Source organism: Somniosus microcephalus, chromosome 1, assembly GCF_052327205.1.
Source record: "Somniosus microcephalus isolate GS21.2 chromosome 1, FLI_Smic_1.0, whole genome shotgun sequence".
NCBI classification, from domain to species: Eukaryota; Metazoa; Chordata; class Chondrichthyes; order Squaliformes; family Somniosidae; genus Somniosus; species Somniosus microcephalus.
In genome coordinates this window covers 145,091,092-145,118,882 of record NC_140987.1, presented here as the reverse complement: position 1 = coordinate 145,118,882, position 27,791 = coordinate 145,091,092, and positions in this window count along the sequence as shown.

Genomic DNA, 27,791 nt, shown 5'->3' with positions numbered 1-27,791 from the left:
AGTGGTTTGTTCACATGTAGACATACCCCACAAAGTCTCACTTAGTTTTCGGGAGACTCATTCATTTTTTCTTTAAATAATGTTAGCTGTCATATTTCTGCATGTCTCGTGGTTGAAAAATAAACACAACTCATCTCAGTGGAATAGATTTGTAATCTGTCTCAACGATAATGGGCGCAAAATTTGAAGCCATAGCGCTTTTTGGGTGCTATGAATGCCCTTAGAGGTCCAAAATTGCATCTGCGGCATGCACACACACTTCTGGTGTGAGTTGCGCCAGACCCCATATTGGTGAGGGCGTTAGCATGTGCACAACGAGCGTCTGGAGTAGGCAGATCATGATGTCAAGCTACCTGTTAGCGCTGATTTGATGCCAGCGCTATCATTTTGGAGCTCAACGCTCCAGCTAACGTCCTCTCTTAAGCTCGCACAGCTAAACATGCATTCAGTAGCAGGAAGGACCACCCCACTAGTGCTATTTAAAGGGATCATCAACTACTTACAGCTTAGTTGCTGATTGATTCCTACTAGCTTTTGCTGATATTGTACTAGTATTTGGTGCTTTGTAGAGTTCTTTAAAGTTGCTAAAGTCTACAGGGAGCGGTGTGGCAGGTGCTGAAGGACTTTGTCCTAACTTGAAGGCTTCTGCACAAACCATTTACTTCCAGACATGGGTGCAGTAGTAGGCATTCCCCTTTGACTACAGTATGATTAGGAGAATGAGAAGAGGCAACACAGAGCAGGGCAAGCTGCTAGAAGAGGGAGGAGCAGGAGGGGGAGAAGGGCTCTCAGCAGGAGGCCATATCCACCCAGGGTGTTCAGGGAGCAATTCTCCTATCTGAACCTCAGTGAGGAACAGTGTGTCAGACATTTGCGTTTCACTAAGGACCCTGTCACTGAAATCTGCCACCTGCTGCAGCCACAACTGCAACCTCAGAGCAAGGCAAGGAACGCATTGCCAGTGGCTGTGAAGTGAGCTTGGCGATTAACTTTTACAACACCTTGCAGTTTGCCATCCACTGTTGCATAAGGGCTGAGGCTCTCTATTCCAAGAGAGCTCACTACATTTCATTCTCTCTTGCCAGAGAGCAGCAGACGGGGCGAGAACGCAGCTTCATGAGGATTGCAGGCTTTCCCATGGTGCAGGGTGCCATTGACTGCATGCACATCACTTTGTGGGCACCGTATGTCAACCCTGAGATGCACCACAACCGAAAGGGATTCCATTCCCTCAACTTCCAGCTGGTGTGCAACCATACGCAGCAAATCATACAGGTCAATGCCTGGTATCCTGACAGCAGTCATGGTGCCTTTATCCTGCAGCAGTCCGCTGTGTCATCTGCATTTGAGCCACCACGACAAACCAAAGGGTCACTACTGGGCAAAAAAGGGCTATCCTTTGATGACATGGCTTATGACTCTGGTGCGCAACCCAAGCACACGTGCACAGCATGCATACAACGAAAGGCATGTTGCCACATGAAATGTGGTAGAGAACACAATTGACATGCTGAAAAAATGCATCTGTTACTTGGACCGCTCTGGAGGAGCCCTGCAGTACTCGACAGAGTGTGTGTCAAGAATCGTGGTGGTCTGCTGCATGCTGCACAACCTCACCATCATGACGGCACAGCCCTTGCCACCAGCTATATGACAAGCAGCAGAGGAACAGGAGGAGGAGAAGGAAGGGAGGACGCAACCTAGACAATTCATTTCTGGCCGGGCTGTCTGTGAACAACTCATCCAACTGTGATACTAATAAACGCAACCCCCTCTTCCCCATTCACCAAGAGTTCCACACCTTACCTTCCCTCTGTTACTGACCATCACAGCGTCCTCTTGGCCACATTGCAACAATAAAAGCCAACACAAAATAAACTTTCCAAACCAAATTTATAAATCAAATCATGCCATATTGCATACAAACATCAACTAATCACCCTTGTGCATTCCCTTAGTGCCTGGCTTCCATGTGCCTTTGCCTATCCTAGTGCTGCTATGCTGTGCTACCCCAATGGCTGCAGTATGGCTGGTGGAAGGCTGCTGATTTTCAGTGGGGAAGACTGCAGATGGCCTTGGAGGATGCTTGAGGTCATCCTCAAGCATCCTCCAAGGCCTAGAAGACATGGCTTTGGACTGCACCATTTCGGCACCGGGGAGCTGGCACCTGTGCTATCCTTGCCAGCTGCCCTGGCTGCAGCGAACTTGTGCCCGGTGTCTCACCACATGCAGATCCCACCTCTAATCTATCCTCTAAGATACACGCAGTGTCAGTATTTGAACTGGTGGCTGCGAATGTGAAATAAAATCATGGTGTGTCTTCATTATTACTCTTTTCTTGGTGTTCCTCCACTGCCTGACCATGTTGCATCCCTTGGGTATCTGAAAGGAAAAAGGCACAAGGGCAAGGTTGTGGTGAGGGGAGAGGAGGAAATTAAGAGATGCATGCTTACACCATCTGCAGCTTGTAAGTCAGAAGAAATTGTGAAATGAGGGGGAAGTGGGATGTGAGAAGGACAATTAGGTATGAGGATGCTGTCATCTTCAATGGTTTCAGCCCCGCCGCTGGCCACAATCTTAGCAATGGCCCATCCGATAATGGGCAGCACTGTCTCCTCCATGGGGGTTAGAGTATGCAGGCACGCTACTCCCCCTCCGGTAAGTTCCTGCTGCCTTTCGTTGTGCGCCATCTTCTCCTGCAAGAAAGAGTGTCGTGAGTGTCGTAGAATCTGTTTGGGTGATGTGGCTGTTGGCTGAATAGCTGGCAGTGTGCAAGCTGTGAGATATGAGTGTGAGTCTTGCAACAGTGCTAAGTGTGTGAGGGTGAGGTGAAGCATATAATGTGGTATGAGTCCTGATTGATAGAGGCTACTGGTAGATGAGTGATGTGGGCATGGTCATTTGAGCAGTGGTTGAGGCTAGTGGTGCAGTTGGTAGGATATGGCATTTGAAGATGCATTCACTGACCTTGACCACTGCTGTGAGGTTATTAAACTTCTTGCGGCTCTGTATCCAGGTCCTCGGGGCTAGACTCCTGGCATTGACCTCCATGGCTATCTGCTCCCACTGCCATTTCACTGTGTCTGGAGGGCCTCCTGTGTGGCTGGTCTCATTAAGTTTCTGGTCAATGGTGACCCCAAGGATGTTGATTGTGGGGATTCGACGATGGTAATACCGTTGAATGTCAAGGGGCGGTGGTTAGACTCTCGCTTGTTGGAGATAGTCACTGCCTGACACTTGTGTGGCGCGAATGTTACCTGCCACTTATCAGCCCAAGCCTGAATGTTGTCCAGGTCTTGCTGCATGCGGGTATGGACTGTTTCATTATCTGAGGAGTTGCGACTGGCACTGAACACTGTGCAGTCATCAGCGAACATCCCCATTTCTGACCTTATGATGGAGGGAATGTCATTGTTGAAGCAGCTGAAGATGGTTGGGCCTTCTCTCCCCCCAACAGGTTCCTGCCCTCCCAACAAGTTTCTAACCTTCCCCCCACCCCCCGAGTTTCTGACCTTTTCCCTCCCCAACAAGTTCCTGATCTTGCCCCCGCCAAGTTCATAACCTTCTCCCCTTCCCCCTGCCCAAGTTCCTGACCTCCACCTGCCCCCCCCACCAGGTTCCTGACCGTTTCCCCCAACAAGTTTCTACCCCCACCCCCCGAGTTTCTGACCTTTTCCCTCCCCAACAAGTTCCTGATCTTGCCCCTGCCCCCCAAGTTCATAACCTTCTCCCCCTTCCCCCTGCCCAAGTTCCTGACCTCCACCTGCACCCCCCCCGGGTTCCTGACCGTTTCCCCCAACAAGTTCCTGACCTTCCCCACCCCCATAGATGGGGCATTGTGTGTGGGTCACAGATTGTTAACAGGTTTATTGGGTATGAAGTGAATAGTGACAATAGTTCCTGACCTCCTCTCCCCCCTCCAAGCTCTTCTCCTTTCCCCCTCTGATCCTCTCTCTTCCCCCCTCTACCCCCTCTCTCTCTCTAGCCTCCGATCCCCTCTCTCTCTCAAGCCTTCGACCTCCTCTCTCCCCTTTCCGATCCTCTCTCTCTCTCCCCTCCGACTCACTCTCTCTCTCCCCCCTCCGATCCTCTCTCTCCCCAGTCTCTTCCTCCCTCAGTCTCCCTCTCCCCCAGTCACTGTCTTTCTCTCCCCATCTCTCTCTCTCTCCTCCAGTCTCTCTCACTCTCTCCCTCAGTCTCTCTCTCTCCCCATCTCTCTCTCTCACCCGTCTCTCTCTCTCCCCGTCTCTCTCTCCCCCAGTCTTTCTCTCTCCTCCAGTCTCTCTCTCCCCAGTCTCTCACTCTCCCCAGTCTCTCTCTCTCGCTCTCTCTCCCCAGTCTCTCTCTCTCCCAGTCTCTCTCTCTCTCCCCCAATCCCTCTCTCGCTCCCCCAGTCCCTCTCTCTCCCCGTCTCTCTCTCTCTCTCCCCAGTCTCTCTCTCCCCAGTCTCTCTCTCTCTCCCCAGTCTCTCTCTCTCTCTCCCCAGTCTCTCCCTCTTTCCCAGTCTCTCTCTCTCTCCCCCAGTCCCTCTCTTGCTCCCCAGTCCCTCTCTCTCTCCCCCAGTCTCTCTCTCTCTCCGTCTCTTTCTTTCTCTCTCCCCCAGTTCTCTCTCTCTATCCCCCAATCTCTCTCCCACCCCTCCGATTCCCTCTCTCTCCCTCCTTTGATCCTCTCTCCCCCCTTTCGATCCTTGATCTTCCCCCCACCCCCAGCCACCAACAGATCCAGTGATACGATAGCAAAATACTGCGGATGCTGGAAATCCAAAATAACAACAGAAAACGCTGGAAAAACTCAGCAGGCCAGGCAACATCTGTGGAGAAAGAAACAGTGTCAACGTTTTGGGCTGAAATCCTTCTGCAGAACTGAGAAAAAAAGGCAGGAAATGAAAAGATTAAAAGGCAGTTTGGGAGGTGGGAAATGGGGAGGGGATGAAAGAAGAGACATTAAGAGATATTCAAGGTGAGACGAGATAGTAATAGGACAGGTAAAGAAACAAACAATGGCTCTAGATGAAGTGTGAAATGCGCTGGCAGAGTGAAAGACAGCTGTCATGTGGGAGAGAGAGAGAGAAAAAAGGAAAAGGCACAAACCAAAAGTGTGGATCAAAAATATAAAAATAGATCCAGTGACCTTCTCCGCACGGAGCCGAGGAAAGCGTGGCCCACGGTGCAGGCCGCAATTGGGTAATGCGCATGTGCAGCTCCAGTATACAGCATGCATGCGCAGAAGGCTGCAAAGGTGTTCGTGCAAATAATCACAGCAATCTTTTATTTCTTCAATTTCTTTCATTATTCCCTGCTTTTGTCACACCATTATCACTTCTGTAATTTAATCATCTCTTGTCTTCCACCTAATCACAAACCATTCTTTTGTTCTTCTACGATAGCAAAATACTGCAGATGCTGGAAATCCGAAATGACAACAGAAAATGCTGGAAAAACTCAGCAGGCCAGGCAACATCCGTGGAGAGAAAATAGAGTCAATGTTTCAGGTGCAAACCCTTTGTCAAGACTAAAGAAGCACAGGAAATGAAATAGATTAAGAGGCCAGGCTGAGAGAGAACAAAAGAGAAGAGACATTAAGAGGTATTCAAAACGAGACGAGATGGTGATAGGACTACTGGAGACAAAAGACAGCTCTAGATTAGGTGTGAAATGCACTTGCAGAATGGGAGACAGCTGCCATGTGGGAGAGAGAAAAAAAAGAAAGGGTGGGTGGGGGGGGAAAGGCCAAAACAAAGGTGTGGATAAAAAATATAAGTAAAAATGTAATAGGGGCCGAGGTTATGATCTGAAATTGTTGAACTCGATATTGAGTCCGGAAGGCTGCAAAGTGCCTAATCGGAAGATGAGGTGCTGTTCCTCGAGTTTACGGTGAGCTTCCATGGAACAATGCAAGAGACCGAGGACGGTGAGGTCCGAGTGGGGATGGGGCGGTGAATTAAAATGACAGGCGACCGGAAGCTCGGGGTCACCCTTACGGACTGAACGGAGGTGTTCCGCAAAGCTACCTTCCTTTTTTTGGAGTTGTTGCCTGACCTACTGAGTGTTTCCCGTATTTTCTGTTTTTAATTCAGATTTCCAGCATCTGCAGTATATAACTTTTTTTGTTAACATCCATTAATCTATTGGGAAGAAATATAGTCAACGTCCTGTTAATAAGTACTCTGGAAAAAATGTAACTTTTAAAACAAAATGAAATTTACTGCTATGTTTGGGTAGTTTATACTGAATCTTTTAAAAGGTGCTGTATATATTGAATAGACTATTGTTATGTTTAAAAGGAAGATTGTGTTACAGACAACTGATCCTAGCTTTATTGTTTAACGTGTCTGCTACACTTCTTGGTGTTGCTGTTTAAATTTCACATCATTGTCAACATCAAAGTACTTCCAGAAAAAAGGCATTGTACTGTTTCTTCTTGAAATGTCACGTCGCCTGAAGAAGGAGACCTACATGACTCCAAGAGCGTGTGACTCACTAGATACACTTTAGTTAGCCTAATAAACAGTATTCATTACTGACACAAATACAATACCATTCTGAAAGAGCAATTTTAAAAATAACGTATATGCTGATAAAACTCTGTATAATGGGGATCTCGGAGTGCAGTGATTGCAGCCAGATAATACTGTGTGCATTTTTGTTTGAACATAACATCAACTGCCTTGGATGTAATTTCTGATTAACCATATATTGATGTGAATTCATGAAAAAAGAGCAGACTAGACTTGTCTTCCACATTACCATATATTGGCTCAGAAATTATCATTTTTTAAAACTATATTGGCTTAATTGCTCTAATTAATCTTCATATATTAAATCTACCTTCCAAATTCCTTGCTGAAATAGCCTGAAAATATCTTATTCCAAAAATCCTGCATAAACTGATGAGATTCCCAAAGGTTTTAGGAACAACTCCTAAGGGTTTATGTGGGACATTTATTCTATGAAGAAGTGTTTCTCTTATATATGTTCAGCTTTTATTTTCCCTCATTACTGTGCTATTGTTAAGAACAACAACAACTTGTATTTATATAGCACCTTTAACATAGTAAAACATCCCAAGGGGCTTCACAGGTGTGTTATAAAACAAAATTTGACACCGAGCCACATAAGGAGAATTTAGGGCAGATGAAGGTTTTAAAGGAGGAAAGAGAGCTAGAGAGGTGGAGAGGTTTAGGGAGCAAATTCCAGAGCTTAGGGCCTTGGCAGCTGAAGGCACAGACACCAATAAAGAAAGAACTTGCATTTACATAGTGCCTTTTATGTCCTCCGGACATTCCAAAGTGCTTCACAGGCAATAAAGTAGTTTTTGATGCGTAGTCACTTTTGTAATCTGGGCAAACGTGGCAGTCAATTTGCGCTCAGCAAGGTCCCACAAACAGCAAAGTGATAAACGACCAGATAATCTGTCTTTTATTGATGGTGTTGATTGAGGGATAAATATTTGGCCAGGACACTAGGAGAACTTCACTGTCATGAGATCATTTACATCCACCTGAGAGGGCAGACAATGTCTCATTTGAAAGACAGCACCTGCAACAGTGCAGCGCCCCTGCAGTACTGCCCTGAAGTGTCAGCCTAGATTATATGATCAAGTGTCTGAAGTGAGACAGAGTACAATCACTGAGCCACAAGGCTGACACTTGTTATCGGCATATTACACATTTACTTTCTCATTATAATGAAAAATCAACAAAATTCTTAACAAATTTGGCTCTCTTAATGAGATCGATTAATATTTCAGCATTTTCTATAATATTTGCCAAGACTTTGTTATACATTAAGATGCTTTTCATCAGTAAAAACCTAGAAGAATTCCATTTGCCAAAGATTATAGGGAGGCTCTGAAGGTGATTACAATAAGCAACCTCTTATTATGCACTGCAGTATATAATGTTCAGAGAGACCTAGAGGCTGATATTCAAGCTCTCGAGCTCCAATGACATTTAATCTCTTGTGGTTTCATGACATCATCAGAATACTGAGATTGAGTGACAGCTTTGTAACTCACTCCCAGATACCTATTATTTATTATACAAAAGAATTATCACCGTGACCAGTGAGATACCAAGTCTCGTGGGGCCTAGGGAAATGTAATATAAAACCATAACAATGGTGTGCATCAGACCACTACAGTGAACTGTGCTGGGTAAAACTTTTCATTTGTGGAATCAAGTACCAACAATACATTTATTAAAAAGAATAGTAAAAAAATCCTGTTCATAAACAACACAATATTAAACAACACAATTTATACAATGGGAATGTCTGCAATTTCATTGTATGAATTGGATTGAAATAATGTTTTCATGGTTGCCGATCTTACTGTTACAACAGACTTGTGAACTTGTCACTCATGTTAGGTCGCTGGTTGTGAAAAAAATCATATCACCCCAGTAGCTGCCAGAAGGCCTATTTATATATTGCGGCAACTGGAGAGAAACATCAGCAGTTGCATTGTATTGAACAGGTTTTTTCACAGTTTTTTTTTTAGCTTAGTGCTACTGTTGGCGCTTGCTACCTTCTCGCTATGTTCTGTGTGGATTTCCAGTTAAATCCCACTGCAGAATGTTAAACATGAACAGAAGCCGCTCACTGATGATTCACTTGAGTGGATAATTTCTTTTAAATTTGTATTTGAATTAATTATTGTTTTCATTCTCTGAGAATTGACAAGTAATGCCTCCTTCCATAAGAGCAAAATCCCAAACCAACTTGAGTAGAGTGATTTGGATGAAACAGATTCTGCAAACGAAAGCAAAAATATTAAAGGTAGTAAGGTGGCAGTGGCAAGCTTCAGGCTCATTGCTAACTAGAGACTGTGCTGAAGCTGGAACCAGCCACTGTGAGGTTAGATCATGTATCAGCTCTACTACTCCCGGCAGCAGGATCTCATTTGAAATTCATGAAGATCGAGTAATGCTTTTGTTTCCTATCAGTGGGATGAGCTCTAACACACTCTTGCTGAAGACTAGCTAACATAGTATAATTGTTTTCTCCCTGAATAATACATACTGGGCTGCCTGTTCTTGTTGATATTACAGATCTTGGTGTACAACAGCTGAATGATAAAAAGAGGTCTGGCACAGATGGGCTGATTAGAAATTTTGTCATCCAAATTTCAGCAAGTGTATTTAGCTTTGATCCAACGACTAGAATTTGCAGAAGACTGAAGCACCTCATCCTCTCATTAAAGCCCTGCTTCACGTACATAGACACAGACAGATGTACACAAGTACAGTGAGAATCATTTGGGTTTCCTCTGAATTGAAACTATAAACAAAACACAATTCCAATTTATTTCAAATAATGTGAATGATGGGCTTCACTCGTGGTTTGAGCAATGCTTTAATGTTCAGATCTCTTGCAAGATTGCAGAAAGATGGAAATATTTAACAAGCAATTAATTTCTGATGCACAGGTAATGTGTTGCCATTATTGATCCAATTGATTTTGCTCTTTAAGTGCCCCTCTGCACTAAATAAGATACAGGCTAACACTAACGTGCTTTCCTTGTAGATAAATCAATATTTTTGGCTTCTGCAGCTCAGCTGGAAATGTGATATTAATAGAAAACAATCAGCCAGATATTCGATGTACCGGTGTCTTATATTTTTACATGATGTAGTTACATGGCTGTGATGGGGTCAAATATAAATGGTTAGATGAGCATGAATCAGACATTGGCAGGTCTCTTGTGGGCGCTATTCTTGAATTATTCAAATCTGTCAATGGATATAAAAAGAAGTAAAGACATTTTCCATGTCAAGATGAAATCAAAGGAAAGAATGTCAAAGGAGGAATTCAATGATTCTGACACCTAGGCATCACGTTTATTAGTTTATGCTTTTGTGGTAGCAAGGAGGACAGGAAAGGAATGAAAGGATAATAAAAAAGATAGGTTAGATGGAAAGAAATATTAAATCCATGAAATAATGGTTGCATTTGATGTAGCAACTATGCACAATTCCTACTTATTTTAACATTATACAGAGTAAAGATGGTAGCAAGAAAAAGAATAAAGATTAATAAATAAAGAAACAGAAGGAAAGGGAAAAGTGACAATAGTTACTGGGAGATGAAGACTGTTCAGCAATAGGTTATCATCATCGGCATCCACATTGTATCTGAATCATTTCCAATTATAATGTGCTAATGCTTTGCAGTCATGCTCCCGGATAAATATTGATACAGACAGTTTTTTTTCAAAAGGTGTTACTTGCATTGGGGATATGAAAGATACTCTGATATGTCTGAGTTCATGCCGTGCTTCACATTTACAGACTACGCAAAATGCATAAATTGTTCGTGTATGGGTGGATTATTACAATCAAGCAACTGCTTTCTTTAGTCCAAATCCTACTCAAACACTAAGGAATTTTTACATTAAAGGTTTTCAGCAAAAGCATTTTGGATATGCATTTTAGTTGAACATGTCTTGCTGTGAAGTGTTAGTGTTTCTGCATAGTCTCCTAGATAATTTCCATGTTCAAATGCATTACAGACTGAACAACAAATACGTGTAGCTTATATGTTACTAGACATGTGAATCTGTGTCATATCATGCATACAGTCAGGAATCCGTGAGACCATAGACTTTAAGTTGCTTAAAGTAAAAAAGATAGACGGTATCACATTTATATTAAAGTGTTATTTATAAGTGAGAAGCAATGGCTTATTCCTCTATCAGGATTATTTTAACAATCAGTTATGAAATTCCCACTAATGTGGCACAGGCAGGCACTGTTCACCAGACCTCCCCATCACCTTTTCTGCAACTCACATAGGCCAGATGGTCTCAATGAATCTGAATTTCTTTTATCCTTTCCTCAATTCAGCGCAGTCTTTTCCTGTTGAACTACCACTATGGTTGTGTTCTGTGTCTGACCCACTTCTTCTACATCTTCTTGTTAGTATTAATCTTTCCAATTCTGGTCTCCACACCCTCCTTTCTGCTTTCTGTCTGTCCCACATCTCACTGTCTCCTTAGTGTCCTGTTCCCAGCCTCCCCCTCCTTTGTTCATTAGGTCTCTTTTCCTTTCTCGTGCCCTCTTTTGCAGTTTGCTTGCTGATGCTATTCTTTTACATCATATTTTGTCTTTCTGCCAATCAATTTCCACAAATGGTGAATTAAAGCAGATGCCGGCAGGAGTCTTGTATGTCAGCTTTATCAATTAATTGTCTCCTAACACTCCATTTTTCAGTGCATGTTATTGTATAATATGCGAGTCATAATGTATTGTCAAAAATAAGAACAATACTGCAGTAAAATATATTTTAGATGCGGCATGTTTCAATGCAAACTATCACCAATACCACTGCATTCTCAGTACCACAAAGTGAAACATACTGGCCTAGAAATTCAGTCTGGACACTTTTGGGGCGCTAAAGTCGGGCGCTCGCTAAAGTTAGCGCCCGCCGGAAAGTGTAGGCCACATCGCCGAAATTCAGTAGTGTTGGCCCTAAGTTTGGCCGAGCGCTGAAACTGGCGTTGAAATGCTGTGTTCCGGCGCTAAGCCGGCGATGCGGCCTAATAACGCCGAAGCCGGGCGCAGCGCAGGTGCGGTCATGTTTTGATTGACAGCAGACACCCTGACGCCGGCCAGCTCTTAAAGGGGGAAGGGTCAACTTTGACTGCTGCCACGCCCTGCATACTGGAGCCCTGCAGCTAGGCCTCAGCACTACTGGTGTGCCAAAATAGCGCCTGGAGCAATGGAGAGGGCCCGTGAGCGAGCGCAGCGCTTCTCAGAGCATGCTCTGAGTGTGCTCATTCATGGTGTGGAGAAGAGAAGAGAGATCCTGTGCCCGGACAGTGGCAGGAAGGCTCCCAGGAGCCAGTACAGGAGAGCCTGGGGCAAAATCGCCCGCAGGGTGTCATCCACCTGTGATGTCCCCAGGAGTGCGGACCAATGCCGCAAGAAGCTCAACGACCTCACTCGGATGGTGAAGGTGAGTACCCTTTCCAGTGTCCCCCTCATCCTTGCATGTGCACCTCACATTATGGGCAAAGTGACCTCAAAGGCCTAATGGGCAGCCCTCCTCCCGCAGCAATGGCACTTGTATGTTCATCAATAGCACTTTCTGCACTTAACACACTGGCCAAGCTATTTGACCATGGGAGGCAGTGCACCCAGCAACAGGGCACCACACTGGCCAAGCTATTCCACCATGGGAGGCAGTGCACACAGCGACAGGGCACCACACTGTACTTAGAGGCCGTCCTTTCTCTTGCAAGCCAAGCTGGCGAGCAATGTAAGGAGCCAGGCTGTCACTGGTGGAGGCCGTCCCGAGTACCAGGCGCTCACTGATCTGGAGGAGAGCGTGGCACGACTCATGCGTGGCCGGGTGACTGGCCCTGTCGCGATCGGCGAGGCGGACCCTGTACTGGTACCCACTGGTAAGGACATGACCGGTTGCACCTCTCTCGTTGCCCTCACGCTTCAGATCTACATCCTTTCCCACTGACCGACAAATGCGCATAATGCACCACTCAGGCCTCCCTCGCTGATGGCCTGTCCTCACTCTAAAGCTACTCTTGTGCCTTCCTGCTTTCAGCTGGTGAGGAGGAGGTGGTCCCTGAAGCGCAGAGAGCCAGGCCCTTGGAGGAGGAGGACGTCGAGGACCAGGAGGAAGGTGGCACATCGGGGGAACCCTCCTCCGCGCCAGGGGATGGCAATGGAGGGGAGGTGTCTGGCCTGCAGGAGAGCCAGGGGGAGGTGTTGGAGGGGAGGGCCGAAGCTGGTCCCAGTAGGGTGGACGCACGCGGGAAGGGTCCGGCAGCACGCCAGCCTTCTCCCCAGAGGGGGGAGGTGTTGGAGGGGAGGGCCGAAGCTGGTCCCAGTAGGGTGGACGCACGCGGGAAGGCTCCGGCAGCACGCCGGCCTTCTGCCCAGAGGGGGGAGGTGTTGGAGGGGAGGGCAGAACCTGGCCCAAGTGGGGTCGACGCACGTGGGAAGGGTCGGCCAGCTCGGCGGCCTTCTCCCCGGAGGGAGAGTCCGCCCTCCAGTCCGGACACGGTCCTCGCCCAGGAGGTGCGCGTCCTCGATGAGATGTCGGCGGCGTCTGAGCGGCGCCACCAAGAGTTCATGGGGGTGGTCGAACAGATGCCTCACGCCATTGAGTCCCTGGCTCAGAGTGTGGTGGCTTTCGGGGAATCACAGGCCAGGGGGTTCGAACAACTCACGGCAGCGCACGACAGGGGTGTCCAGCAACTGGCCGCAGCGCACGACAGGGGTGTGCAGCAACTCGCGGCAGCGCAGGACGCGGGTGTGCAGCAACTGGCAGCAGCGCAGGACGCGACTCGCGAGATGAGTGGTGCCGTCCACACACTGGCAGAGCTGATGCGGGCACATACCAGGGCAGTTCGGGCACTCACTTCTGCCACACTCGCTGTGGCATGGAGGCATCGCCATGGCACCCGCCGCCCTGCTGCAGCACAGCAGTCTGGCCTCCCCCAGATTGCTGCGCTTGCTACACTGCCAGCCCGGCCGAGTGCCAGTGTCTCTGGCGAGCAGCGCGCACCTGCCATCAGCCAGCTTGCCCCCAATGGTGCTGCCGACACTGCCACTCCCCCAGCCAAGGTGCGACGAGCTGCTGCTAAGACTGATGCTGCCCAGCCACAGCTGCAGCAGTCAGCAGCCGGCCCCTCCCGGGCCAGGCCTCGTCTAGGCCGACCCCCAAGGGCATCTGCCGACACGCTTTGTGGCCCTCGTGAGCCTTCCCCCAGCCTCGCCACACCCGCAGGGCCCAGGTTGAGGCGGAGCAGCCGGTCGGCCAGGGGCCGGAGAAGCCTGTCTAAGGACTCGCCCTCTCGGCACACCCATTAGAGTGTGGTGAGAGCGGTTTCTTTTATATTGGGGGGCTTGTGTTGTGGGGGGCATTATTTTGTTAAGGCCGAGGATCAAGGCATTTTTTGTTTTCATGGGGGTGTCTCTGTTGTGGGGGGGGGGCTTATTTTTGTAAGGCCGCTGTTGAAGGCCTTTTGGATGGGCAAGTTTTGTTAGTCCTCCCCAGGTTTTGGGAGTGACAGATGTTTTTGACTGTTTTTTGGGGGTCTTGTCTGTTTTTCTGTTTCATGTGGGAAGGGCCCTGAGTTTGTGAAATAAAGCTTTTGATTTATTCAGCATGCCCAGGTGTCATGTTTGAAGTGGTTGTTGCGTTAACCGGCTGAGGGCTTGCGGAGCGGCTGCCTCAGGTGCGTTCATTGCCACAGGCCATTCCCTGACAGGGGGCCTAGAAGTGTCGATCAATAAGCCCCCGGCGGACGGCCCTTGGCCCTTGTCGCTCCCTCCTGGGCTGGTCCTCCTCCTCCTCCTCCTCCTCCTCCTCCTCCTCCTGCTCGTCCTCCTGAGGTGGTGGTGCAATGCCAGGTGGCAGTGCCTGAGTCCTGCGGAGAGCCAGGTTGTGCAGCATGCAGCACACGACGACGAACTGGGAGACTCTATCCGGCGAACACTGAAGAGATCCTCCGGAATGATCCAGGCAGCGGAACCGTTGCTTGAGGATGCCTATCGTTTGCTCGATGATGTTCCTTGTGGCTTGATGGCTTTCATTGTATGCCTCCTCCGCTGGGGTCCTGGGCGCGCGGAGCGGGGTCATGAGCCATGTACACAAAGGGTAGCCCTTGTCCCCGATAAGCCATCCCCTTGGTGGAGGCTGTGTCTCGAACATGTCAGCCACAGTAGTCTGGCGCAGGATAAATGCATCGTGGCTGCTTCCTGGGAAGCGGGCATTGACAGCTAGGATGCGCTGCCTGTGGTCACACACCAGCTGTACATTTAGGGAATGGTAGCCCTTCTGGTTGCGGTAATCCTCGGCATTGTGGATAGGTGCCCGCATAGCCACATGCGTGCAGTCAATGGCGCCCTGCACCATGGGGAAGCCCGCGATCCTGCCAAATCCGACTGCACGCTGCTCCTGCCTCTGTTGGGTCATGGGGAAGGAGATGAATTGGTGTCTCCTCGCATAAAGTGCATCGGTGACCTGCCGGATGCAGCGATGTGCGGCGAACTGGGAGATGTTCGCTATGTCCGCAGCAGCGGCTTGGAAGGAGCCGCTTGCATAAAAGTTCAGAGCCACCGTGACCTGCACTTCCACCGAGAGAGACGTCCTGCACATCAGCTGTGGACGCAGATCTGTGTGAAGCAGCTGGCAGATCTCTGCAACCACCTCCCTTCTGAAGCGCAGCCTCTTCACACAATGCGCCGCAGTCATGGTGAGATAGGACACCTGCTGCCGGTATTGCCTGAGTGGGTAAGGCCTACGTTGCCGACGCCTGATGGCCCCTCTGTGTCTAGGCATGGCTGGCCCTCTCTCACAGCGTCTGCGAGCCCTTCGCACATAATGCTGCAACTGAGGGTTGGCCCCCCATACAGCCCCCATAATAAAGTTGAGAACAGATAAATCACAATGAATCAAATGTCAAAGCACTGGCCAGAAGCCAAAAATACCTCTCCTATGTTGTCCCAAATCTGTAACCTCTGTCCCTTGGTCTCTGTCCAGAAATCCAAAGCAGTAAAGTCATTGCAGCAAAATGGCTGGGCTTTATAGGTCAGTGTAAGTGCCCTTTAATTTGCGCTCCCCGAGGCCCACAGGGCCTCTTTTGCGTTCCACCTCACAGTTCTTAGCAGCGCCACGCCCACATTGGGCGGGCGCCACTGAATTTCCGGTTTGGGGCGCACAAACAGCGTTGCGCGACGATATGACGTCATAAGCTGCGCGCGCACCTGAGCGGGCGCAAACACTTTGCGCCGGCGCTAAATGTCAACTGAATTTGGGCGTCGGCGCAGATCGGACTGCGTTCAGGCGCTAAATGTCTAGCGCCGGAAATATAGCCCTTTTATGGCGTTAGCGGCTGGCGCAACCCACTGAATTTCTAGGCCACTGTGTCAGCTTTGTTCATCTGAGATGACAAGATCCATTTCTGCCAAGTAGGTACCTCAGCTGAAAACTGACAGACCTACCATGTGTATCTGCTTCCTTTGAGTTTCAGGCAGCCCAAATCTTTTAACCTATTGCCACGAGGATGTAAAGATAGCACCTTAAACACAGCACTAGATCTGTGCAGTTCAAAATGTATTTTCTGCCATGGGCATTGCTGCAATTTTCTCAGTCATTGATCGTGATATTTCACAGCCCCAAAAATAAAAATAACATTACAGTAATGTGAAATATCATGTAATGGATGCTACTTTGTGCAGTGTTCCAGAACAATTGTACAGTTCAGCCCAACAGTGCCCACAAAATGAATAAAAATATCTCACTGGGTGATGGCATGCTGTTCTTTCACTTGTGAGAAAGACAGTCATAACTCATTACCACCTGCTGTACTCATAAAAGAATAGCAACATGTGATATCCTAATATCATAGCTAGATCTTCTACTGCAGGCACAGTATGAGAGTGGTATCTACCTTTAGAGTGGTGCTAGCTGACAGCACCTAGATACAAGGCCAGCTCTGTACTGTTATCAAATCATATAGAGTATAACTATGTACATGTGTACTTAGACATGTGCTACAACTCTCTTAAACAGCATTGGAATGGCAGTGAATATTAGAAAAGAACTGACTGTCCTATTGCTTCTTAAATGACATTCAAAAGCTTAATAGACAAGCAACAAAGATGATTACACTTTAAAAAGTTGTATTTCCACAGGTTCAAATGGTGTGAAGGCAAAGTGATGTGAAACTATGTCCTGAACGTGGTCTCACACTCGAATATATCCAAAAAGCGAGAATCTAACCACTGTCCCTTGACATTCAATGGCATTACCATTGCCAAATCCCCGCACAATCAACATCCATGGGGTTACCATTGAACAGAAACTTAACTGGACCAGCCACATAAATCCTGTGGCAACAAAAGCAGGTCAGAGGCTAGGTATTCTGCCCCACCTGTGACAGAGACTGTAGATCTCGCATTGGACTCACCACTCACCTGAGAACTCATTTTTAGTGTGGAAGCAAGTCATCTTGGGTTCTGAGGGACTGCCTAAGAAGGAGAAGAGAGAGATTCTGCGGCGAGTGTCTCACCTCCTGACTCCCCAAAGCCATTCCACCATCTACAAGGCACAAGTCAGGAGTGTGATGGAATAATCTCCACTTGCCTGGATTAGTGCAGCTCCAACAACACTCAGGAAGCTTGACACCATGCAACCTGCTTGATTGGCACCCCATCCACCGCCTTAAACATTCACTCCGTGCACCACCGGCGCGCCATGCAGTGTATACCATCTACAAGATGCACTGCAGCAACTCACCGAGGCTTCGTCGGCAGCACTTCCCAAACCCGCGACCTCTACCACCTGGAAGGACAAGGGCAGCAGGTGCATGGGAACACCACCACCTGTAAGTTTCCCTCCAAGTTACACACCATCCTGACTTGGAAATATATTGCTGTTCCTTCATCGCCGTTGGGTCAGAAGCCTGGAAATCCCTCCCTAACAGCACTGTGGGAGTACCTTCACCACAAGGACTGCAGCGATTCAAGAAGGCGGCTCACCACCACCTACTCAAGGGTAATTAAAGACGAGCAATAAATGCTGGCCTTGCCAGCAATGCCCACAACCCATATACAAATTTTTAAAAAGTTGAAACCTGACATGATGCTAGTTTGGCTGCAGTCATATTGCATAGATTGTCTTCCTCTTCTTCTTAGGCAGTCCCTCGGAACTGAGGATGACTTGCTTCCACATTAAAAATGAGCTCGCAGGTGGCTGATTAGTCCAATGTGGGACCTACAGTCTCTGTCACAGGTGGGGCAGACGGTGGTTAAAGGGGCAGGTGGGTGGGGTGCTTGGGTTGACGTGCGCTCCTTGCACTGCTTGCGCTTGGCTTCCGCTTGCTCCTGGCGAAGAGACTCGAGTTGTTCTGGTCCTTCCCGGATGCTTCTCCTCCACTTTGTGCGGTCTTGGGCCAGGGATTCCCAGGTGTCGATGGGGATGTTGCACTTTTTCAAGGAGGCTTTGCGGGTGTCCTTGAAGCGTTTCCTCTGTCCACCTGGGGCTCTCTTGCCGTGCCGGAGCTCTGAGGAGAGCGCTTGTTTTGGGAGTCTCGTATCGGGCATGCGGACAATGTGACCCATCCATCGGAGCTGATTGAGCGTGGTCAGAGCTTCGATGCTGGGGATGTTGGCCTGAGCAAGAACACTGACGTTGGTGCGCCTATCCTTCCAATGGATTTGCAGGATCTTGCGGAGGCAGCGTTGGTGGTACTTCTCCAGTGCTTTGAGGTGCCTGCTGTACATTATCCATGTCTCTGAGGCATACAGCAGGGCAGGTATCACTGCTGCCCTGTAGACCATGAGCTTAGTGCCGGGTTTGAGGTCCTGGTCTTCAAACACTCTCTTCCTCAGGCGACCGAAGGCTGCACTGGCACACTGAAGACGGTGTTGGACTTCGTCGTCGATGTCTGCCCTTGTTGACAGTAGGCTCCTGAGGTATGGAAAGTGGTCCACGTTGTCCAAAGCCTTGTCGTCTATTTTGATAATCGGGGGGCAGCACTGTGTGGCGGGGGCAGGTTGGTAGAGGACCTTTGTCTTACGGATATTTAGTGTAAGGCCCATGCTCTCGTATGCTTCGGTGAAGGTGCTTACGATGGTTTGGAGTTCGACCTCCGAGTGAGCGCAGACGCAAGCATCGTCTGCATACTGTAATTCGACGACAGAGGATGGGACGACCTTGGATCGGGACTGGAGGCGATGGAGGTTGAACAGTTCCCCATTTGTCCTATAAATTAGCTCCACTCCAGTGGGGAGCTTACTGAGGGTGAGATGGAGCATTGCAGCAAGGAATTGCATAGATTGTATTGTTGCAAAGTCAACACCACTTTGCAACAATACAAAACCTTTAGTATAATTACCCTATTTGAATGCCATTTCACTGCCCTGCAGTCATTCTTTCACATCAGTCATTACAAAAGTAATGATATGCATTTATGAAAATAAAATACATGATCTTGCCATACAGTGATATGCGACAAACTCATTTCACAAAGCTGAATATTGTTCTACACAATGGTGCAAGTACAAAAGGAACTGCAATGGGAAGCCAATAGAAAAAGAAATCAAGAAACCGCACGGGTGCCATGGTTCTCAGTGTTACTACATAAAAATAAAATATTTTTAAAAATTTCACACTTTGAAGATTTAGAAAATGTTTCTGATTCCTTAACAACAAACAAAAAATATATAATATAAACAATGTTGCACCTCAAAAAAAGCCAACATCCACTTAGAACATTCTTAAATGGATATCTTGCAGTCATGGTAAATCATAAGAACTGATCCAAAGACAGCTTTGTTGTAAAACTGCAGCATAAAAATAAAAAAGATGGATTTTGATAAAGATCAGCATTAGACAAGGGCAACCATAGACCATGGTGCCCTGTAGAGCAATGGACGATTCTATAGGCAGGATCACCAGGTTGCAAATGAGTTGTTTATTGTGGAAAATTTACCCACAATTATCAGTGCAGAAGTTCCACGTGCAGAACATATTGGCCTACCTGCCAGCTCCACTCACCCATTTGATTTTTTGGTGGTCTGGGCAGGTGGAGGTAGAAACTTGGGGACGTGTTCCACCGTGTTCTCTGGAATCAACTCCCGTTGGGCAATAGTTGGCCCACCTTTATGCTCATTGTAAATTGGATGCAGATGAGGGAAACAAAGCTGCCATGTATGCTGTTCCACCGTTCACTTGTCAGGGGAGGGGATCTCAGGCCAAATAGAGAAGAGGAGTCTGTGCAAACGCTTCAGGATGCTGCCAAGCACAGGCCCCACCATGAAAAGATGTTATCTTAAGATTTAAAAAAGTCACAAGCAGTGTGCTGGCTGCCACTTTCTCCCACAGGCTTCAGGAGCTTGCTGCAGCACATTTCAGCCCCCAGAACTACTCAGCAGAGGACAAGGAGCCTGCCTTGTGTATGCTAATGACCCTGGGAACAGGAGGGATCGGAGGGCATCTCATGGGTGGACAGAAATCCTGTCCCACTGGAGATACGCTCCAATTAAAGGAGCAGCAGAAAGCCTTGGCCTTATGAGTAGATCTGGTCAGCTAATCAAAATAAGGATATTATTGCTCATGATAAGGTACAGAGGGTGCAGAGACACGTAACAAAGATTATTTTAGGTATGATGGATTTAAGCTATACCGAGAGGCTGAAGAAGTTGAATTTGTTTTATTTAAAAAGAGAAGACTTTGACCGAATTGAAATGTTCAAGATTACGACTGGATTTGAGAAAATTAATCCGGACAAGTTGTTCACGGTGGCGAAGAACTCAAATATTAGGGGCAGAAGTTACAAAATTAGGAACTTAGAAGTAAGAAGGAAAATCAGGCAGAACTTTTCACCCAAGGACAGCAGAGTTGTGGCATAAATGATCAGGCAAAGACATTGTAACAGGCAGTATAAATGGATTCAAGGGACAATTGATGTGTTTTGTTAAGAAGGGAATATTATGTAGGGAAGGAAGTTAGACAGGTCTGATCTGTGAAAAAGGGATAGGTTTGTTAGGCCGTTTCCTGTTCCTGAGAAATGCTGTTGTTCTTATATTTTATGCTGCTGGAAAAATACAATATTCAATCATATATTAGCACTAATAATTATTAATTACCACATATATTGACCCAAAATTAATCACATCAATCTATATTACATTACAACAGCACAGAAACAGGCCATTCGGCCTAACAGGTCCATGCCAGTGATTATGTTCTACACGAGCCTCCTCACATCGTCCTTTATCTAACCCCATCAACTTACCAACAACAGCAACAACTTGCATTTATGCAGCACCTTTCACATAGTTAAATGTCCCAAGGCACTTCACAGGAGATATATCAAACAAAATTTGAAACTGAGCCACATAAGGTGATATTAAAAACATAGGAACATAGAGACATCGAAAAATAGGAGCAGGAGTCGACCATTCGGCCCTTCAAGCCTGCTCCACCATTCAATATGATCATGGCTGATCCTTTATCTCAATACCATATTCCTGCTCTCTCCCCATATCACTTGATGCCTTTTCTGTCTAGAAATCTATCTCCTTCTTAAATATATTCAATGACTTAGCCTCCACAGCCTTCTGTGGTAGAGAATTTCACAGGTTCACCACCATCTGAGTGAAGAAATTTCTCCTCATCTCAATCCTAAACGTCCTACCCTGTATCCTGAGACTGTGACCCCTTATTCTAGACCCCCCAGCCAGGGGACACATCCTCCCTGCATCCAGTCTGTCTAGCCCTGTCAGAATTTTATACGTTTCAATGAGATCCCCTCTCATTCTTCTAAACTCGAGTGAATACAGGCCTAGTCAACCCAATCTCTCCTCATACGACAGTCCTGCCATCCCAGGAATCAGTCTGGTGAACCTTAGCTGCACTCCTTCTATGGCAAGTATATCCTTTCTTAGGTAAGGAGACCAAAACTGCACACAGTACTCCAGGTGTGGTCTCACCAAGGCCCTGTATAACTGTAGTAAGACATCCTTGCTCCTGTACTCAAATCCTCTTGCAATGAAGGCTAACATACCATTTGCCTTCCTAACTGCTTGCTGCACCTGCATGTTTGCTTTCAGTGACTGGTGTACAAGGACACCCAAGTCCCTTTGTACATCAGCATTTCCCAATCTATCACCATTTATATAATACTCTACCTTTCTGTTTTTCTTACCGAAGTGGCTAACTTCACATTTATCCACATTATACTGCATCTGCCATGTATTTGCCCACTCACTTAACTTGTCTAAATCACCTTGAAGCCTCTTTGCATCCTCCTCACAACTCACAATCCCACCTAGTTTCGTGTCATCAGCCAACTTGGAAATAATACATTTGGTTCCCTCATCCAAATCATTGATATATATTGTGAATAGCTGGGGCCCAAGCACTGATCCCTGCGGTACCCCACTAGTCACTGCCTGCCACCCTGAAAAAGACCCATTTATTCCTACTCTCTGTTTCCTGCCTGTTAACCAATTTTCAGTCCATGCCAGTATATTACCCCCAATCACATGTGCTTTAATTTTGCACACTAACATCTTATGTGGGACTTTATCAAAGACCTTCTGAAAATCCAAATACACCACATGCACTGGTTCTCCCTTATCTATTCTACCAGTTACATCCTCAAAAAACTCCAGTAGGTTTGTCAAACATGATTTCCCTTTCATAAATCCATTATGAATTTGTCTAATCCCGTTGATATTTTCTAAGTGTCCTGTTATCACATCCTTTATAATAGACTCTAGCATTTTCCCTACTACTGATGTCAGGCTAACCGGTCTGTAGTTCCCTGTTTTCTTTCTCCCTCCTTTTTTAAATAGTGGGGTCACATTTGCCACCCTCCAATCTGCAGGAACTGTTCCATAATCTATAGAATTTTGGAAGATGACAACCAATGTATCCACTATTTCCATGGCTACCTCTTTTAGTATTCTGGGATGCAGATTATCAGGCCCTGGGGATTTATCAGCTTTCAGTCCCATTAATTTCTCCAGCACTATTTTTTTACTGATATGAATTTCCTTTAATTCCTCCTTCTCACTAGACCCTTGGTTCCCTAGTATTTCTGGGAATTTATTAGCGTCCTCTTCCTTGAAGACAGAACCAAAGTATTAGTTTAATTGCTCTGCCATTTCCTTGTTCCCCATTATAAATTCTCCTGTTTCTGACTGTAAGGGACCGACATTTGTCTTCACTGTTAGATCCGTGTGTTAATGGAGACACGGAATGCAGGAGTTGATTTAACAAGTGTTTACTGAACAAAGTCTGGAGGTGAACTAACTACACAAGACGCTCTACAGGCTTATATACCCGAGTGGTCACTACCGGTACTACAGTATACAGGGGCTTCAAAAACATAGTTCCTCTTAAAGGTACATACACTACAATTCCTCCCCTTTTAGATAAATAGTACATAACATTTTAAGTAATCATTAAATAACATTTTTACAAGAACAATAATATACACATTTGCTGAAGTCAATCAATTACAAATTCAGTCTCTCTGGAGGCTTCCTGACTCGATCCGGATAACACCTCGGTGGTGTAGTAGGTTTCGGTGGTGTAGTAGGTTCTTTTGGCAAGGTCGATTCGGCTTCAATGCCAGTGTCGGGTTCATCTGGTTCCAGTATCACCGGATCAGAGGTAGATACTATGGGTACCTTTGCTTCATCACTAGGCGTATAGAGTTGTGGTGTAGGTTGTCCTTTTTTGGATGACTCTATGATCTGGTCAGCAAGGCACCTTATTATGCTTTCTCCAATGTCCACGGTATACATCAGCGGTCCTAGTCGTGTGCAAATAGTTCCAGGCTGCCATTTCTCGGTACGATAGTCCTGGGCCAAAACTGGTTGACCTATCTGGAAGGTTCTAGTTGGCCTTTCATTCATGCTTTGAAATTGCTGGTTCTCTACATCCCTTCTGACATTTGGCTTGACCAAATCCAACCGGCATCTTAGTTTTCTATTGAAAAACATCATGGCGGGGGTTTGGTTTGTAACCACATGTGTTGCATTCCTGTACGCAAACAAGAAGTTATCTACCTTATGTTGTAGATTTATGTCTTCATTACCCATGGCCTTTATGGCCTTCTTGAAGGTCTGGACAAACCTTTCAGCTAATCCATTGGTGGCGGGATGGTATGGGGCGGACGTGTAGTGCTTAACCACATTGTTTTTTAAGAACTTCCTGAATTATTCGGATACAAATTGCGGTCCATTATCAGAACAGATCTGTTCAGGCAGCCCATTCCTGGCGAATATGGTCCTTAATACTGTGATGGTTTTTTCCGTGGTGGTGGAGGACATCTTTATTACCTCCGGCCAATTGGAGTGTGCATCCACCGCAATTAAGAACATTGAGTCCATAAATGGACCAGCAAAGTCGATATGTACCCTTTGCCATGGAGATGAGGGCCACTCCCATGGATGTAGAGGGGCTTGTGGTGGGGCGTTTTGGACCTTCTGGCATCCTAGACAGCTCTTGGTCATTTCTTCGATGTCTCCATCGATACCTGGCCACCACACAAATGCTCTGGCTAAGTTCTTCATTTTCACTCCACCCAGATGCCCCTCGTGAAGCTCCTTTAGCACTTTATCCTTGAGTTTGGGTGGAATCACCACTCTGGATCCACACATCAAGGTTCCTTGGCACACTGACAGCTGTTCTCTTCTTTGCGAGAATGCTGGCAACAGCGGTTCGCCATGTGCTGGCCATCCCTTCACTGTTAAATCGTAGACTCGTGAGAGAGTCGGGTCATTTCGCGTTTCCTTTTCAATGGTAGAATTTGTCACCGGTAGACATTCCACTACGGTCGAGTGGAACATCTCCACTGGGTCCACTGTAGGCGCCTCTTCCACCGTTGGCAATGCTAGGCGCGATAACCCGTCAGCATTCCCATGCTGTTTTGTTCCTTTGTATTCTATGTCATATTGGTGTGCCCCTAGGAAAAGGGACCACCTCTGTAGCCTTTGCGCTGTCATAATGGGAACACCCTTTTTCGGGTTGAATATGGAGACGAGGGGTTGATGGTCAGTCAACAAGGTAAATTTTTGTCCGTGTAGGTAATGGTTGAATTTCTTTACCCCCCACACCAGGCTGAGTGCCTCCCTGTCGATCTGGGCATAGTTACACTCAGCTGAGTTCAATGAGCGTGACGCAAAAGCTATCAGCCGCTCCGAGCCATCAGGGAATCTATGCGATAATACCGCTCCCACGCCGTAAGGGGATGCATCGCACGCCAGTCTGATTGGCAGTGATGGGTTGTAATGAGCCAACACTTCCCTGGACGTGATCAAGCCTTTGCATTTATGGAAGGCACGTTTACAGTCTTCGCTCCATTTCCAAACTACTCCCGTTTTTAGCAGTGCGTTAAGAGGGTGCAGAACCGTCGACAAGTTGGGTAAAAATTTATGATAGTAATTTACTAATCCCAGGAACAACCTTAATTGTGAGACATTTTCAGGCGCTGGGGCCTTTATGACCGCTTCAATTTTTTCAGGTGACTTATGCAACCCTTCTTCGTTAATGACATGGCCACAATATGATATTTTTGTAACCCCTTCACGGTTCTCTAGATATATGTGAGATGTGGTCTCTGTTGTAGACAGTATTCTATAGTCCAGTAAGGAGCTCACTACTACTATGGCTTAATTCTAATTATCTTACTTTATAGTTTTAACGTCAGACAGTATAGGAAGATTACAGGTCAATGAACTAAATTAGACATTTGCATACATTAGAATGAATCTAGACATAATAAATATACATTCTCCATTTACATGGATTCAAAGGAGAATCTGTCCCTGTGTCCAAATTCGAGTGCACTCTTTCGTTGGCGCGCTTAAGCTGGAGCTCATGGTATGTATAATGTCTGCAAGACTTACGACTCCGAACCCCTTCGTTGAATTCTCTTCACGATCACTGAATCCCACTTTGTGTTCTGGATGCAGAGCTACTAATACGAAGGGCGGCAGCCGAGTTTGGAAGTCCGGGACGGGATGCGGCAGCCATTTGCCTCCTGAGCCCTCTTTTCAGAGCTCCTGCCCTCTTTTCTTCCAGTCGCTCGCATTTCCCGCTCGAAAATCCCGACTCCACCCCTTCCTCCTGGGGTTTCTGCCTGGAGACTGCGCAGCCTCACTGTCTGCAACAGTTGATACTGGTGCAGAATTATGGAAAGTCTGCTCTTAGTCACATTGTGTCCTTAAAAGTTCTTGCCGTACCTTCACATGGGCAACTTTAACCCAGGGATTTATAACAATGATAATACAGTGTCTAAGTTAAAGATTGATAACCATACTTAGCGTACATAACATTTCCAGTGGGTATTACACTCCCCCCCTACCAAATATAGGCATGTCCCCATGACTAATGAACTTTACACATAAGTGGTTGCATGCTTCCCAACCATGTATAAAGGGAGGTAACATATCGAACCGTAGGGGCTATCATTACACTTGGCACTCCTAGTGTACTGTATGTCAATCTTTCAGGAACCTTCTTAACTCGCTGTGAGCTCCTTATTTCGGATACCTGGTCTTCAGTTCCTTCAACTACGTTGGAGGCGTTGGTTCCTTTGTTATCATGCCTTTCAGTCTCTTTTATCTCCTTCTCGGAAGCATCTGGTTCTTCCCAGACCATGTCCAAGTCTGAGCTAAATGGTTCAGACAATTCATCCAGATTCTGTCTTATGCGTCTTTCTGGGAGGTCGTACCATAGATCCCATTCTTCATCTTCCGACTCATCAGGTTCCTCATGATCCACACACTGTGTCATGCGTTTTCTGTCTTCGGGAACAAAGTTTTCCTGGTTTCTCATTTTTTTCCTTCTTCTTCTCTGCAGGGTTCTCCTACTAGGTGTCGGCTCATTATCCGCTGGCGGATCCAGACGCACTTGCTGTCCCAATGGCAGGATACGATTCCGGTGCAGTATTTTTATGGGTCCATTCCCACCTGCAGGTTTTAGCCGAAACACAGGTAGTTGTGACATTTGACTTTCAACAATGTAAGGTGTAGAAGCCCAGCGGTCTGCTAACTTATGTTTCCCTTGAAGTCCTAGGTTCCGTATGAGAACTCGGTCACCAGGCATGAGTTGGGAAAAACGGATCTTCTGGTCATACCTCTGCTTATTTCCTTTATTCTGTTTGGCAGAAACAGACTCAGCAAGTTCATAAGCAGCTTGCAATTCCTTTCTCATGTCAGATACATACTTGAGGTAAGTTCTCTGTGATGTGCCATCACTGGATACTCCGAAACACAAATCCACCGGCATCCTCGCTTCACGTCCAAACATGAGGTAGTATGGTGAAAAACCAGAAGCGTCATTTCGGGTACAATTATAAGAATGAACAAGATGTCCAATGTGCCGACTCCACTTGTTCTTTCGCTTTGAATCCAGCGTTCCAAGCATGTCTAACAAAGTACGGTTAAACCGCTCAGGTTGAGGATCTCCCTGAGGATGGTATGGAGTTGTTCTTGACTTCTCAATCCCGAGCATGGACAACAACTCATGTATAAGTCTACTTTCAAAGTCTCTACCTTGATCACTGTGTATTCGCTTTGGCAGTCCATAGTGGATGAAGTATTTCTCCCACAACACTTTGGCAACGGTGGATGCTTTCTGATCCTTTGTGGGAAAAGCTTGGGCATAGCGAGTATAATGATCTGTAATGACCAAGACATTTGCGGTATTGCTGGAATCGGGTTCGATGGACAGAAAATCCATACAGACAAGGTCCAGAGGTCCAGCACTTTGCATATGAAACAGAGGAGCAACTCTTTTAGGTAAAGTCTTTCTCTGGACACAGCGTGCACAGGACTTGCAGAACTCCTCAACCGCAGACTTCATACGCGGCCAATAGAATCTGTCCTTGACCAACCCATAGGTCTTATCTACTCCCAGATGACCTGCGTCATCATGCAAAGACTTCATCACTATTTCCCTGTACTTTTCAGGCAGGACCAACTGTGAATGACATGGTTTAGTGGGTGGGTGAGTGATTCTACACAACACTCCCTCTTTAATTTCCAAGTGGTCCCATTCTCTTAGGAGCAGACGACAGTCAGGATGTTTTGATTTGTCGATCTGTGTAATATCACCCAGACGGAGAGCTGAAAACACCTCATGAATACAGGGATCCTCCTGTTGTGCTTTGGATATTTCAGATGAACACAACATGGGTAAGTTTTGTACATCCAAACTGGAAAGGTTGCAAACTGCCTGGGGAACAGCATGCATTGACACTCCCAAGTGGTCAATCTCTCGGGCATGAAATGAATTCTT